A 16,142-nucleotide genomic window follows, 5' to 3' on the forward strand; every position below is an offset into this window, starting at 1 on the left:
TGAAAGGGCAAAGAAAAAAAATAAGGAAAAAAAAAAAAAATCAACTGGGTAAACAAACTCTCTATATGTTTTTTAAAATAAATGGCGTAAAAACAATACAACAGCTCTGCCTCAGAGGTATAGCATCCGCAACTTCCAGCAGTGAAAAAAATGATATTCAAAAGCATTACAATACAAAATTATAGTCTTTGAATGCCAGACAGTTCACTTTTTATGGGGGCAGCTTTACAGAGCCTCTTTAGGGGTTCTTTGACCTAGAACTTAACTTGGGAACAGAGTACCTGTCCGGTACACTTTTCACATTACACAAACCTCAAACTGATGCATATACTGTAAACTATCTTCCTGAGCTTGAACGAGGTGGTGGGGGTAGGGACGAGGTGGTCGAGAATCTCCTTTAATGCAAATCTCTTTAAGTTGCTGGACCATTAATTAATGCCACTTAGATAGTGGCATTCTGTATTTTTACTTTTTATTTTTGTTGGCTGGTGTTCAACGAAAGCAAGGATCAGGCCGCAAGCAATGTTAAGAGAAATAAACAGATGGTGGGGGGGGGGCATCTGTCCACTGTTGGTTAGAGACGCCTTTTTTCTCCCTTCTTAATGAGAGCTTGGATAGCCAATATCTGCAACCATATTCTGTGTGCAGAATTACAACAACATATCTAATCTGGAGCTTTTGTAAAGTCCAAAGCACCCTGTGCCACCAGAAGCAGGAAAGCAAGAATCAAAGAGCACATTCATCAGGGCATTTCAACCGTCCCCGGCCCGAGCCTACACCTGGCAGTGTGTACAGCACACAAGGGCTCAAACAATCTGCCACACACTTCAAAAGTAGGCAGCCAAACAGAACTGTGCCCTTTGGCACCCTGCTTCAGAATTAAGCAATATTGAAGATGTTACAAATGTTGCACACACTTCCCACGTGCCACATATCAACAATCCTCACACAAGGGAAATCTAGCCAGCGGGCATCTGTGCACCGGCGTGCAGCTGCTTGGGCAACTTATTGAAAATTACAAGCATGGCGCCACAATGCCCTTTATTTACAATAGAAACATTCTCACGGGGGCTTTCCGACACTGCAATGTTCTTAAGCAGACGACCAGTATCGCTGGGCCCGTGTGACTTTTTCCTTCACAGTAAAGCACTGGAGTGGTTTGCTCGTACCCACTGAAGATGAGGTCATGTGTACAAGTTGAATATGCACCGCACCATACACCTAGCAACTTCGCACACAAGGGCACCGCAAGCACATGCATAATGGCCTACTTTACAAAGTAAAATAGCAACCAGGGATTTTGCAACAGGTTGTTTAGTAATTAAGCTTCCGCCGTTCAAGCTTGCATGTGCACTGTCAGACTGCGGAGGGTCTAAGTGCTCTTCCAAACTAGCAATCAAAATATATGTTAACATATAACGGTGCCAAAGGATAGAGGTTTTATGCCTTTAACCTTTTTCTTCATAAAATAGTCATAGTGGTTTTCAAACTCTTTGGACCCTGAACCCCCCCTAAGAAAGATGTACCTGGCTTGGGTCCCCCCCCCACGTACATGGACTCTAAAATGCTTATCGGTTGCAAACAATCACACGGTGGTGTAGAATGGTGCCCCAAATGGAGGTGTGGGTGCCAAACACTAAAATCTTTCCAAATCATTGCTTGCAATAACTCAAATTAAAGGACAAATATTTGTAAACACAGCATTCTGAATTATTTTCTACAAAACAGAGGACTTGACTACGTTTTAACTGTTTCTTTTTTCTTTGTTATGCCTTGCAGCTGAGATACAAAGAAATCGTTGTGTTTTTTTTTGCCAAATCGGCATGTTTGGTTTTCAAATGCCACCTTAAATTTTGTTGGCTCCAGGCTGTCCATTTGCTAAAGTAGCACCACAAACCACACACGTGGCTCAACTTCTCCAGCAACTGCGACCAATGTGAACCCAAAGTTCAAACTTCGTGTTTGTACATTTCTTTTGTCCTTTTCCACCTCTCTTGCTTTTCATTTGAGATTCCTACCATCTTTGGGCACTAGGAAATGATCCAGTTTTGTGTTGGCTTTAAAATGTGGAAATATCATCTACTGCCCCCCCCCTTTCCTGCCTCCACCCTCTCATTTACTCGTTAATCAGGGGGCAAGAGGGTTTAACCCTCATTTCCCCACCCACAACCCTCTTCCCACATATACACACCCACACACACAAAAACTCAACTCTGCCTCCTGCGACATCTCCGCTGGGGCTTACAGTGCCTGTTAGGCGCTGCGCGCACTCATGTGCCGCAGGGGTTTGATAAGTATGACCATTCGATATAGAAAGACCGCTCCGTGCGGTCACGGAGTGTTCTTTCTAAATCAACCCCCCCCCCCTCAATCAGTACAGTGAAAAAGATCGTTTCACCTGGTACCAACGATCCATCTACAAAAGGAGCCCACATCCGTGAAAACATTGCAAACCCCCACTTTAGTATGTCACATTTGTTTTTAAAAATCATTTCAAGTTTTCAAAAATAAAAAAATGCCTCATTAAAAAAAAAAAAAGATTTAAAATGGCAAACACCACATGCAAAGATTTCAAACAAACCATATGAAAAGGTTGGGGGGGGGGCAACGCCCAAGCAAAAACAGTTCAGAAATACTGGTTGGATTGAAAAAGTAAAAAACACCATATTGATACAAGTCTCAGAAGACTCCCTGTTCAGATCGTGAAGTCATAGCTCAAAAAAAATAAATTTGAAGTGTGGCCCTGGACTAGGCCACAGATGGGGAAAACCACACCTTAATGGACATTGCACAGGGCCAATATAAACCTTCAGTAAGTCCACACAACCAATGGTACACAGGGAAAAGAAATCCTTCCCTGCCTGTGTGAATGGGTCAAGCGCTTCACTGGAATTTTCTTGCTGGGACTCAGGTGGTTAGGTTGATACACTGACGCTTGGAGCGATGCTGCGATGCTTCAATGAAAATTAACAGTTAGCCAAAGATACAGGGTCTACCTGAGACTTCAAAATTAAGATTAGATGGGGGGGTGCTGTTGCGCACGTTCAAGATGGCCGCCTAGGTGGAGAGCTCCAGCTCGTTCAAAATCCTTGCAACAAATTCATCCTTCCAGCTCGAAGTTGGTTGACGGTTGACCATACAATACTGCGGCGGAAGGTCCAAGGAAGGAATCCTGAAAAAGCTGACCACGGCGGCCCCGAAACAATGGAGATATCCGGGTGTGAGGCTGCAGCGACTGCTGGGCTGCTACGCGGCTGCCCGAGGGCTCCACGCGGCATCTATCTGAGCCCGGTGCTTGCAGCCGCGGGCCGGCCGAGTGGGGGAGGGGTGACGCGTCAACACCCGTGCGCGGCTGAGGGACTGCAACGCACTACATCGCTGCCCCCGCCTGGGAAAAGGCACGATCGCGGATCTCCCCGTGTCGGACCAGGACGGTGGGACCAGGTCGAAGGCTCTGCAGCAACGCGCTTCGCTCGAAGCAGAGGCCCTCGAGTGCCGCTGGCGCGGTGAGTGATCCGCACGGGAGAGGGTCACGAGAGCTCAATAATAACGACCCGAGGTAGGGAGTATATACCTGGGTCGCGCTAAGCCTCAAATCCCTCATTTTGTGTTGCGACAAGCTCCTTGCTGGCAGACAGGGCTAAGGCTGCTATGCCACCCTCCCATACAACTGCTGACATCAGACTCTGGTCTCCGTGGCACCCAGCATGTATACGTGGGAGAACACAATCCATCCCACACCAGTGGTGGTAACTAATGGGCCGCACTGAGAAGAAGGTTGCACGGGGGAAAAAAATTGCCCAATGGGTTCCTTTGCCAACTCCCAACCGCAGGCGACAACGGGGGGGGGGGGCGGGGGAAACAGCACAAACATCCAAAAGTCGAGACACGGACCCCTTGGATCACCTGGCAACAATCGTGCAGAATGGGTTCCTGGCTGTTAACGTCAAGTTGGACGACATAGTGGCTACAATCCTGAAGGCGAGAGTGGAAAAGGAAAGCACGCGCATTACGGAGGCAGAGAACCGAATAAGTTCCAACGAAAATGTACTCGCACAACATGTCCGTGACATAGCTCTACTTCAAACCGAACTGCGCAAAACCCAGAATAAGTGCGAGGATCTCGAAGCTAGGTCCCGCAGAAACAACATTCGGATAGTCGGGGTTTCGGAGACGTTTGGCAAAGGCTCCATGGAAAGGCAAGTGGAAGAGCTGCTAAAGTCTGTGCTGGGGACAGGATCCCTTTCGGACCACTTCCTTGTTGAAAGAGCTCACCGTGCCCTTGCACTGCCTCCGAAGCCAGGCGCTCCACCCCGCACGGCTCCTCAACTACAGGGGCAGGGATACAATACTCCGGCTGTCCAGAGAAAAAGGTACGCTACAATACGAGGAAAATAGAATCCACATCTATCCGGATTTCTCTGCGAACATACAATCACAGCGCAGGTCCTATGAGATGGTTAAAAGACAGCTACCGCTCTGCAGTGTTCCCTAGGCTTTAATGTTCCCCGCAAAAATGAGAATCCAGCACGGAGGGAGGGCCCATTTCTTTGAGAACCCTGCTGAAGCCATGGCATAAGTGGAGGCCTCCGTTCTGTTGCCTCCTAGAGACCGAAATGTGGATCAAAATGCAAGACTCAATCCTGGTGAAGATTGAAGAGACCTGGCAAATGGATGAAGCTACACCATCCCCGCAATGGTATTTTGTTCACTTTCCTTCATATAAGTCGATACAACTAGACTGGACCAATCTCCGTAACTGAGCCTGGGGCCTCCGGTGTGGGTGGCCAAGTGGCAACATTGGCTGCCCCTTTGTAAATGTCCACTAACTCAATAGGAAAGCCCACCGGGCTAGTTAGGAGTGTTAACGGGCTGCATCGTCGAGTTGGGGGAGATGATGCAGGTGGGGGGTCAGGTTGCGAGACAACAGTTAGCTGCGTTGAGCTGCGGATGAAAGGGGGGAGGGGGGTAAATTGCTTTGTAATTGCGCTTGGTTTGAAGGTTAAGTGGTCTCGCAGTTGCGGTTGCTGCTCCCGCCATGTGAATACTGGGATTGGTTGATGGTATGGCACATGTCATTACACATGGGAATGTTTCCACAGGGGGGCTGCGAATACCGCTGCTGTGGTGGAATGTAAGAGGTTTAAATAACCCGATGAAGGCCAGGAAGGTCAATAACTATGTTTCTAGACATTGCCCTCAGATCGTGATGTTACAGGAGACTCACGCTATGGACGCAGTAAATATGAATATAATGCCCAAATGGGGAAAGACACGATATTACACGAGCTATTCGTCCCAGTCCCGGGGGGTCATCACTCTCATCCATCCCTCGCTGGGGTTCCGGGCGGAGGGGCACAAGGTGGATGCAATGGGTAGATTTGTTCTTGTGTGGGGGAAAATAGCGGGAAAGCAAATTACTTTGGTTAATACTTATGGCCCCAACATCGATGATCCGGATTTTTATTTAAACATATGAGATCCTCAACAAATTAGATGCTTCCTCCATAATATGGGGGGTGGGGGGGGGGACTGCAACATGGCCCTGAACCCAGTGATGGATAGATCCAGTACGAAAACGAGGACACCAACCAAAAATGGCACTGACACTGGGGCAACTCCTTCCACAAATGGCATTAATAGATGCCTGGCGCACATTACACCCAGACGTTAGACATTATACCCGCTACTCATCCTTTCACGACAGTGAATCATGAATAGACTATTTCTTTATATCACAGAACCTCTCTTGAGACGCTGGACAGCTGTGAAATCCTGCCCCGTACACTGTCCGACCATTCCCCTGTTACACTGGAGCTCAGGCTGAGAGATGCTCCTAGACCTGCCAGAAGATGGCGAATGCCGGGTGGGATACTTGGTGACCCGGGTGTAGTGGAGGCCCTACGGGATGAAATATCAGAGTTTTTCAGTAATAATGTTGGGTCGGTGGCATGAGTCTCTACGGTATGGGAAACCTTTAAGGTCTGGGCTAGGGGGGGCAATTATCTCCCACTGGCCTCCTGAAGGGAGTGAGGAGGGAGCTAGAAGGGGTAGAAAATACCTTGAACAGCCTTGAAGGGACGTATAGCCGTACAAACGATAAGGCCGTTCTGGCCGAGATTAATAAACATATTCAAAACTTTAATGATCTGGCCGCTAGAGAAATACAATATATAGCTGCCCCTGCCAGAGCACGTAGATATGGTGAGAGTAATAAGGCGGGCAGAACATTGGCTAACCTGATTAAACATGAGAGGCAGCCGCACCCAATCACTATCATACGAAACGGTGCTGGCGAGGTACAGATGAGCGAGGAGGGTATAAATGGAGAATTTGCCAAATTTTATCAGACGCTGTACTCAAATAAAGATAGGAAAACGACTACCGAGATTAAAACATATTTGGCGTCGCTGGGGCTCCAACATGAGAGTAAAATGGCATTAGATTAACGGGTCACTGCGGAGGAAATGAGTGAGGCAATTATGGGGCTAGCGTCGGGCAAAGCACCGGGCTCTGACGGGTTGGGGGCTGAATTCTATAAGGAGTTCCGCACTGAACTGATTCCCATAATGTTGGAGACCTGGGAGGAAGCCCTAGAGGGAGGCATACTACCCCCGACGATGAGGGAAGCCATTATTACTGTGTTGCCCAAACCCCATAGCCCACCTAGTGACATGTCATCATACAGGCCCCTTTCGCTCATCAATGTTGATGCCAAGATTTTTGCTAAAGTACTGGCGAATCGAATGTTGCCCCTTGTCTCTACACTAGTCCATCCCGATCAGAATGGTTTCATTCCCTCGAGATCCACCGCGCTGAACCTCCGCAGATTATTTAGTATAATGGCACAGATTGACGCGGGCAGAAGCGCAGCAGCTGTAGCCCTAGACGCAGAAAAGGCGTTCGATTCGATATCATGAGTCTACCTTTTCACGGTTTTGGAAGCGTTTGGGATGGGACCCGTGTTTATCAGATTGGTAAGGCTGCTCTATACTGCTCCGGGCGCCACAGTTTGCACTAATAGAACCATTTCTGAGATGTTCCAATTGGGTAGAGTAACTCGGCAGGGATGTCCCTTCTCGCCCATCTTGTTTGCGCTAACCATTGAGCCTATGGCGGCTGCGGTTCGGCTGAGACACGGGAATTAACATGAAAGGCTCTATCCAGCTAATCTCACTTTACGCAGACGATACGTTACACTACATCCGCGAACCAGAAAAAAAACATAACACTGATTATAACTGATATACATGAGTTTGCGGACTACTCAGGATACGTCATTAATATAACCAAATCGGAAATATTCCTGCTCACACCCCACACTAAATGCCCTGCGAACACCTGCAGCCTTAAATGGTCGGACCAATATATTAGATATCTCGGGGTGTTAGTGTCTAGGACCAGGCAAACCCTCTATGCGGACAACCATGAGAAGGCGCTGCAAACATCGAGTACCAAGTTACAGACCTGGGAACACCTCCCTATATCCCTGTACGGCAGGATAGCCCTACTCAAGATGATAGCTCTCCCCAAACTATTATATTTTTTTGTAAATATACCCATATGGCCAGGTAGAGATTTTTTCTCGAAACTACGGTTGCTGGTGGTAACCTTTAAATGGAACGGGAAGGCGGCCCGAATTGGGTGGGAGAAAATGACAGAGCCCTATGACACCAGAGGTATAGCGGCTCCAGACTTTGAGCTCCATTACCTGGTCGTCCAGGCACAGTTTGCAAAGTATTGGTACGAGGAACCTGGGGAAACACCACACACCTGGGTGGAAGCACAAACTATATTCCCAGAAGACATTAAGTCGATCCTATTTAACTCACGTCACAAAGACGCCTGTGATTACGATCCAGTCAGCTGCACGGTCAGGACCTGGGGCGCATTATGTAAACGGCTGGAGCTGGAAACACCATATAACCCAGAGGTCCCCTTGTGGAATTTTCCGGGCATCCCCCCTATGTCGGATGCGAGTATCCAGGAAGGCTGGGATCCACGCATGGAAATGAAGGTGGGCGATATGTTTATAGATGGTAAATTTGCAACCAGAGAGGACTTTACTAGAGCGATGGGGGGGGGGGGCACTCAAAATCTACAATACTACAGAGTAAGGGCCGCATTTCAGAAAAGATGGCCAATGTTCCCAGATGAACCTCCTCAACACCCCTACACACAACTCATCACCATGAAGGCTGGGCTAGGCATTTCTAAACTATATGGGGCAGTACAAGCCCACACACCCTCGGTGAACCGGGTCAACGACAAATGGGAGACAGACTTGCAAACACCTATCCCGGAGGACAAATGGAGCAGATATTGTTCACTCACAGAAAAGGTTTCATTAAATGCAGGATTACGTTTGATAAAATTTAAACTCCTAAATAGGTTACACTACACGCCAGCTAAAATGGCAAAATTTGTTGCAGAACATGGGGGGGGATGGGGCCAACATGCGGACTCCTTTCATATGTACTGGAAGTGTCCTCCTCTCCTGAGATTCTGGGGGGAGGTGGCCGAAATATTGACCGAAATTACACAGATACCCCCACAACTAAACCCCCAAAAATACTTATTCGGAGACATTGCAAGTGCTCGGAGAAAACCAGGAGGCTATTTAATGTTGCATGTGCTGTGGCGAAGAAATGTATCCTACAAGCCTGGAAGATGCCTGTGCCACCAAATGTGACCACTTTCCTCTGCGAACTTACATACATCAATGAACGTGAGGAACAATTTGTTTTGACTTTGGCAGGGGCAAGCCGACCGAAAGACATATGGGGCCCCTTCCGTACCTATCTGTGTGATTTGCTCTCAGATGATGAAACGTCCATATAATGTTGAATGTAAATGCTATCTTTCCTTGTCGACTTGTGTTTCTTGATGGGTTAAGTTGCTGTAACTGTTGAGACCAACGTTGAACAATAAAAAGAGTTTAAAAAAAAAATAAGGTTAGATGAGCTGGGGCTAAAACCAGCTATTGGGGCATCATCTAGTAAGCAGGACCTAACACTGGGAAACCAGGAGAGAGTACATAGTGAACTGTAAATGTAACTGCCACATGAGATGTGAACTTTCAGTACCACCCCAAACTGGGCATGAGAAAGGAACAGCCTCAAAGGTAGACTTGAAATCGCAGATTGTGACTTAACTTAGATCTTTAAAATTGCCACACAGCAAAACTTTTTTAAAAAAAAGGCATCCTTACTTTCGGCTAGTCTTACTACAGATGTCCGGATTTTTGATGGTGCCACTACTGCAGGGGACTTTGCTGTCCTAGATGGGATGATGGAGCCATTGTGTTCCTACAATTGAAAAAGTACAATAAAAAAATATATTTTAGCCGTACCATATTAACAGTACCAATATTTGCGCACTACAATCTACCAGTCTGTGCACATCCTCCCCCACCCACAAAAGGGACCTACGGTGTAGAGTCTTACTGGGAAAACTCCAAAGTTCCCTATAGGCCAGTCCACCCCAGCTGACAGAGCAGTTAGAGCACATACCTGAAATTGCGAATCATACTCCATCAGAGACAAAAAATGATAGCGAAAGCAAAAGAAAGAGAGCACCAGCTAATTATATATGTTAATATTTGTACACCTTAGGAGGTTGAGTCACCTGTGAGCTGGATGGCATTACCCGTCTGGCCAGTGCCTTAGCTAGCCACCAACAACAGATACTGCAATACAAAATTGACTTTGCCCACTTACAGATGGAAATTGGCCCCTCTTGATTTTTTCTACTCATGCTGTTCAAATACAGCATTTGTTTATATATCCATGGATGCCGCGCGCTCCGTGGTGCGCATGATGTCATCCGCATGACGTCACGCATTGGTGACTACCAAAAGCTGAATGCATCACTACCAGCAAGACAGATTTGGCGCCTAATCGTAATGAAGATCGGGATTGGGCCCCTTTACTTTGCACAACAGGAGACTACTTTCCAGCTCAGCATGCATTTTAGCTTACCAACCCAATACCTATAGACATTCATCTGTCTAACACTTGTCCTGGTTCTTTCAGAATTCAAACCGATTTACATTCATTTGAACCGCTCTACCCATTTTTCTATCATTTCCTGCTATCTAGCATCAGGGTAAGATTCCTGATTTTTCACTGATCTGACAATACTCCTTATCAGATATTTTGATTTTCTTACCATTCTTATTTGGCAATCTTTATTTCTTAAGGTGGACGCACGTCTTGGGCTCATTTAGCCATCCACTCTCATATTGTTGATGTGCCTATCCGGATACACATTATGCAACCCTTCCTACATCTCCAACAATTAGCCAACATTATGTTTCCTTGATCACCCCATTTACTCTAATTGCCACTTGCCAGACAGATAATGCCATCCATCTCATGGGTGACTCAACCTCCTAAGGTGTACAAATATTGGCCTCATGGGTGACTCAACCTCCTAATGTTTTACAAGCATTGGTCTTTTGCTAGCACTGACTACTTCAAATCCACACCACCCTTGCCTATGAGATGTTACCATGTGTACTTTCTGGCCCCTTACACCTTTTGACTCCCTTTCTTTTTTCACAGTACCTCGTCATCTCTTTGTTATGTGTAACATTTTCTTAACAGAGCATGGTGCTTAACATTATTATGTTTGGATTTTGTTTTTTTCCCCTTTGATGTGTGCATCCATGACCAATACGCTTCAATCACCTCACCAAACTACTGAATCATGGTATGGAATTCAACTGAATTTATAATACGATTTCAGGTTTATAGTGACTTTTTCGACAGTCACTATTTCAAAATAGAAATATGTCGAATCATAATTGCCTAAATTTTTCTTTTCGAATGCCCCCACCCAGTTTAACAAAAAAAAAAAAAAAAAAAACAACAACATCTTTTTTTGGTCAACTAAACAAAACGAAACCCTTAAAAATACAAAAACAAGAAATTCAAAAAAAAAAAAGTTGGCACTTTTGATTCGACATATTTGTATGACGAAAAAATGTTTGACATAATGACCGGATACCATGATTTCACAATGATTTAATTTATTTTCTTTGACTAATTTTCCATTATGCCATGCATGTTTATACTGGATCAGTAATGCTCGATTTATACTTATTCCTTTTGTTGACATATGATTTTGACTACTGTACAGCCTTGATAGCGACCCAGAGGGTCAAAACACGTGTCAGCTGGTTCTTTCTGATACAAATATAAAGATTATACCTGTTGCATTACAAGTCTGGATGTGAAAAATTATTTTAAGAAAATACCCATTTGGACTACTTACAATTTTAAATGTCTAGGATTTGCGCGTTGGACTTCTCTTCAATTTCTATTCTCTAGTCTATGTATCCTGGTACCTTCTGGGGGGCACCAGTGGAAGTATCCTGACGCAGCAGATCCAATCTGTAACAATACATTTCTTCCTTAAATCTTTGGCGGCATTAACAAGCGCACAGTCTCTTGACGACCCCTAGTTTCTCTCTTACAGTGTTATATATGTTACCCTGTCTATTCCCTGCCTAGAATAGTTGATAAGTCCAGCCTGCTGGCATTCCAATCATACATCTACATCTGTTACATAGAATCCGACATGGGAGTGCTTAACCGACCGAGCTAACTTTCCGAAACATCAAGTAATAGCCATTTAGCTTTTACTGCAGTTCGGTGACAGCGCTGAAGTAGCAGCAGATTCTGCTGCGGCTTCCGTGCCAGACACATGGGCCCCTGGCTTCTTTGCAACATATGGTGCCCCATGCAGACGAAGGCCTAGCACCCACGGCAGGGAGATATACACAAATTCCACTTTAAATCACCTCTATGGCAGTGGTGCACCCAAAGTACTGCTGGTAAAGCAGTGATTATTAGTACATCTAGGGATGTATAGACTCTATAGTAGATGGCTACTGGGGTAGCTCAGCAAGTTCAGACCATTGCCGAGATGTTATTTATGAAAAACGTGTTCATCAAATTACTTTCTGCAATTACTTATAAAAAAGCAAGTGCTATAAAATGTGTTTGCCCAGGGGATGGGTTGGGCTGGGCAATGGGTTGGGGTATTTTTGCCGCTGTAATGAAAATCAAAAGTTGCACCCATTAACCCAGTTTCATTTCCTAATAACTGCTTTCAGCACAATGGAAGCACTTATTTGTGATTAACCATTTTGACAAACATAACATCTTTATAAATATAACATGTGATAAAACACAAAGCAAGGGCACACAAATTAGAGTACTGGTATGGTGCTCTGACCAAAAAAAAAAACCTACGCAAGTTTCAGCTGCATTTTTGAGTTTGGAAATGACTTTTTCCCCCCTATGAACGCGTACAATGCACATTTTAACAATGTGTCCAGCATGTAGAATGCCTGCTTTCAACAGTGATGCCCCACTCCAGTGATATTCATGGCCCATTGATTCCCGTGTTGTCCCAATCAGGACAGAAGAAAACAAACGGGATGAGCAAACAGCAAGGAAATGGTTGAGTTGCGGCTGGGGAAAGGAGCACAACTTAGATTAGGTCACCTAGCCCCCAACTTCCCCCGACGAAGATGGGGGCTTGGTGAAACCTGGTCAGGGCCGGGGCAGGCCGGGTCCCCGAGATCCAGCCAGACATCAGATGCCGGATCTTGGACCCGGCCAGAGCCGGCCCATGGTCCAGAGGGGTGACAAGGCAGAGGGCCATCCAAAGCAGGGGGACCGGTGTTGCATGGTATCCGGCTCACCCACCGCAGATTGCTGAAGCCCAGCAATCTGCCGTGGGGGAGCCAGATATCATACAACAACAGCAATGCGTACTTCCATCCCTAAGGTGGGGGCACGGAGGGAGAGGGGCGCAGGTGGACCAGCATTGCAGCGATCCGCCCCCCCCCTGCTCGTCTCCTTTCCCAACGCATCCACATTGGTGGGTCCACAGGAGGAGAGGGGAGCAGAGGGACCAGGAAAGCCCTGAAACGCTTGCTTCTCTGCACCCCGCCAACCGTGGTGGTGGGGGGGTGAGCAGAAAAGTAGCATCCCTTACCAGGCAAGAAGACGCTGGCGGCACCAGCAGGAAGCAACAATGCAGCCTGGATGCACAATCCAAATGCAGCAAAGCCCATGTCCGTTGTATTTCCTGTTTCGTGGCCACACCCCCATCACGTCACACTGACTGAGCATGTGTATGGGGGCGGCACAGTTAAGTGAGCCAAAACAAAAAGTATTGCTTCTCCTTTCTCGCCATCCTGGATCACGCCCACCCGCTCCTCTCCGTCTTAGGGAGAATTCTCAGAAATGTGCTAATTTATCTCAACCTTAGAGACCCCCAGCTGTTTTGCTGGATTCTAGGACTTTTTAATTTTTAACCTGGAGAGAGCGAGACCTTTTTCTCACTCGCTCATGTAATTTTCTGTGATTTAACACTGTTTCTTTTTGGTTTTGGAGTCTGACAAACTCCATAGGCATCATTTTTGCATTGTGACACACAGCACCTTCAGTGCAGTGGCACAGGGAAGTCTCTTAGACTCCCCAAAGGTTTAAATACCTTATCTTGGTGAAACTATGGTTTCTAAAAGCAGTGAAGTGAAATTGACTTTACTTACAATTTGTAACTTTCTAGACCCAGCACACACCATCTTACAATAGGGTGCTGGAGAGGTTACTTAGTATCCCCTTTGTCTAGTTTCTCAGGTAACAATTTTATGTTACCCTTTCTACAGTTAATGGCTGGTAGCAGTGGTTTACCTTTTGCTACCATTGTGTGTTTTTACCACAGGATGCGCTCGCAGCTGCAGTAAGGCACCCGTGGGTGCCCATTTTGTCAAAATGACCCTGGTCTTCTTTTTTCGCCATTCCTTGCTGGAAAGGTCCTTCTTTACTCTGCATGCCAAACCAGGTTTGGTCTCCTTGTTCATTTTGTCTTTGGCGGGATTCACGAGTGAAGCCCGCCTCTGGCGCCAGTATGTCTGGCAGGGGCAGGAAGTGAGGGAGGTGCCCGAAACTCCCTGTGCTTAAGCCCCTTGGTTACAGGAATGCACCCAAAGGTGATTGGCCAGCTGGCTGTCCGGCAAGGACAGCCACCCTACAGGGTGATTGACAGCTAGGCTGGAGAAACCTGCATAAAAGGCGAGTTGTTTTGGCTTGGAAGGCAGAGTCGACCACTGGACAAAGGAATCCGAAGAAGAACTTGGAAGAGATGCCTGCTGCAACTCCTGAACCGTTGTTTTGCCCGGTGAAGCCGTGCTGCTGCTCAGAATTTGCCACGACTAGAGAAGACCTGCAAGGACGACTTCTCCCCTTGAGTTGGTGGGACCAATCAACTCTAAAGTGAATCGTTTGGACATCCTCTCGGAGCTGGTTGTACTACCACTGCTGCTGGAACCAAAGTGCAAGGGAGAGGAACACCAAACGGAATGCATCACTTTTAAGTCGGACCCAAGCTTGTGGAAGATGCTCCAGACTCCCATTAAGCAGGACTGAGCAAACCTGAGCCACCTCAACAGAGTGCTGGACCCAAGATGCGAGGAAAGTCGAGAGTGGTACCCGAGAGCCTGCAGTGGTGCTATTTGCTGAGACGGAAGGAGCTGAAACCGCGAAGTTCCGCTGAATAGAAGTTGGCCCTTTTCTGTCGCCGACCATCCCGTTGTTTTGCAGGAGTCCTCAGAGGTCCTCCTTCTTGTCTCCACGACTGAGGCACAGGAACAAGAGGATCTGCAGAGCCACACAGGAACAGAAGCCAGATGGAACCATTTCTTCTAACCGAAGGTACTGTACAGTCTAAGAGAACGTGCCTCTTGTCTAGCCTTACTTGATCTCAGTTGAGAATTGTCTTGGTTGCTTCTGTAGAGCTGTTTGCATCTTCTACTTCTCATAAGCCTCCCAGCTTGTAACCCTACGTTGAGTATTTTTTCGACAAAGACGTCTAAAACATTGTGCAAGACTTTTATTTACCTTTAAGAAGTGCTTCAGCTCACCTAGACTTTTGCCCAAGCGACATTGGCTGGCCTGGCTCCCTGAATGACTCTTCTCTCCTCTGCTTGCTTTTTATCTTCCCTCCAGGAAAGGGTTAATTTACTTTGCATTGGGGGTTCAAAAGTACTTACCTGCTTCAGAATATGTGCGTGATCTCTTGTTTTATTCTGAAACCTGTTTAACACTCATCTCAGTACTGCTCTAAATGTACCAGTGATATATTAATGTCCATGGTGTCCTAGCTATTTAAGTCACCTGAGGGTGTAGGAAGTGCCCGTGTGCCATCCCAAATGGGTACTTGCTGATTTGGAGAAACTAAGAGTATGTATTTTGGAGTTATTTTTGTGTTACTATTATATTGCCCCTTCTGAAGAAGGCTTATTCAAACTGACTGTTAAATAAATTAATCATTGTTTAATCAAGAAACCTTGAGTGAAAGTGTTTATTTGGATACTTGTCACTGTGAATCTCTGTGGAACCACCCTAATGCTCACATTGATCCCTCGAGATAAGCCTAGCTGCTCAGCCACACTACCAACTTGTGTAGTACAGCCTTATTCCAAAGGTTGGGTTCCTATTGCCAGGAGGTCAAGGTTGTTGTAGTGCACCCAAAGGGTACTGCTCCGAATCCTGCCTAACACTCCGGCATTGTGGCCGTGCCCCCCAGATTGAAGACCTCTGCCTACAGTATTGCTAGTTTTAAGGCGAAATACTCTTATCTTGCTGGCAAGACTGCTTAGGAGTCTGCATTTTCGCTGTAAACTAGCATAGTATACACGAACATGCAGGCATCTAGTCAGTGAGACAACACAGGGGAATGAAGGAACTCTGTCCTATACAGACAGATAGCAGATTAAATGCTGGGAAGGTAGGCGGGGGCGGGAATTAAGAAAGACATCTTGTGGTACAGACTCTGGCCGGTACAGCTCAATGCACTGCCCGGCAGCACTGAACGGTAAAGTTAGGCACATCGCACTGCAATCAGACATGGCGCTAGGTGCGTGCAGCTGCACTTGGAACTGCGCCTACAAGGGCCCCACGCCGAGGGAGTCGACTTCCTCTTGCAGGCTGAAGCATGGGCGTGTGCTCAGCGTCCATAAGCTTGCTGCAGTCCACTCCAAGCGCATAGGGAAGCTTGCCGGTAAATCTTTTTCAAAAGCTGCTGTCCCTCCAGGTTTCTTTTGGTGAGGTAACTTGTCAACC

At 46.6% G+C, this 16,142-nt stretch overlaps 1 long non-coding RNA gene across 3 annotated transcripts in view; it reads right to left on the minus strand.

The window, feature by feature from the left end:
- LOC138510071 (uncharacterized) overlaps positions 1 to 16,142 on the minus strand; it is a 34,256-nt gene that overhangs the window by 15,563 nt on the left and 2,551 nt on the right. For 2 of the 3 annotated variants that reach the window (XR_011280311.1, XR_011280310.1), the window contains exon 2: positions 9,212 to 9,308. This is a non-coding gene — a long non-coding RNA (uncharacterized lncRNA). Of the gene's footprint in view, positions 1 to 9,211; positions 9,309 to 11,277; positions 11,857 to 16,142 lie in introns of those variants that run through there. The other variant, XR_011280312.1, reaches the window with a different exon arrangement.

This window comes from Ambystoma mexicanum, chromosome 6p (assembly GCF_040938575.1).
Source record: "Ambystoma mexicanum isolate Mex_15411 chromosome 6p, UKY_AmexF1_1, whole genome shotgun sequence".
NCBI lineage: Eukaryota > Metazoa > Chordata > Amphibia > Caudata > Ambystomatidae > Ambystoma > Ambystoma mexicanum.